The sequence below is a fragment of the Meleagris gallopavo genome, unplaced genomic scaffold, assembly GCF_000146605.3.
Source record: "Meleagris gallopavo isolate NT-WF06-2002-E0010 breed Aviagen turkey brand Nicholas breeding stock unplaced genomic scaffold, Turkey_5.1 ChrUn_random_7180001953196, whole genome shotgun sequence".
NCBI lineage: Eukaryota > Metazoa > Chordata > Aves > Galliformes > Phasianidae > Meleagris > Meleagris gallopavo.
This window is the reverse complement of record NW_011214225.1, coordinates 20,251-20,750: the sequence shown is the minus strand read 5'-3', so window position 1 is coordinate 20,750 and position 500 is coordinate 20,251.

Sequence of the window (500 nt, the reverse complement as noted above, 5' to 3'; positions counted from 1 at the left end):
GCCCCAGTGACCCCCCCAAAATTTGGCCATGCACCAGGGGGAGCGACTCTCCATAGGGATCAATGGAGCTACCATAGAGATGGGGAGGGGAGATAGAGGGAACAAACAGGAACGACTCTCCATAGGGATCAATGGAGCTACCATAGAGATGGGGAAGGGGAGATAGAGTGGACCAACAGGAACGACTCTCCATAGGGATCAATGAAGCTACCATAGAGATGGGGGAGGGGAGATAGAGGGAACAAACAGGAACGACTCTCCATAGGGATCAATGGAGCTACCATAGAGATGGGGAAGGGGAAATAGAGTGGACAAACAGGAACGACTCTCCATAGGGATCAATGGAGCTACCATAGAGATGGGGAAGGGGAAATAGAGTGGACAAACAGGAACGACTCTCCATAGGGATGAATGGAGCTACCATAGAGACAGGGACGGAGAAATAGAGCGCCCACATGGTCCCCCAAAGCGCCCCGATGGCCCCCAAAAGCGCCAGAATG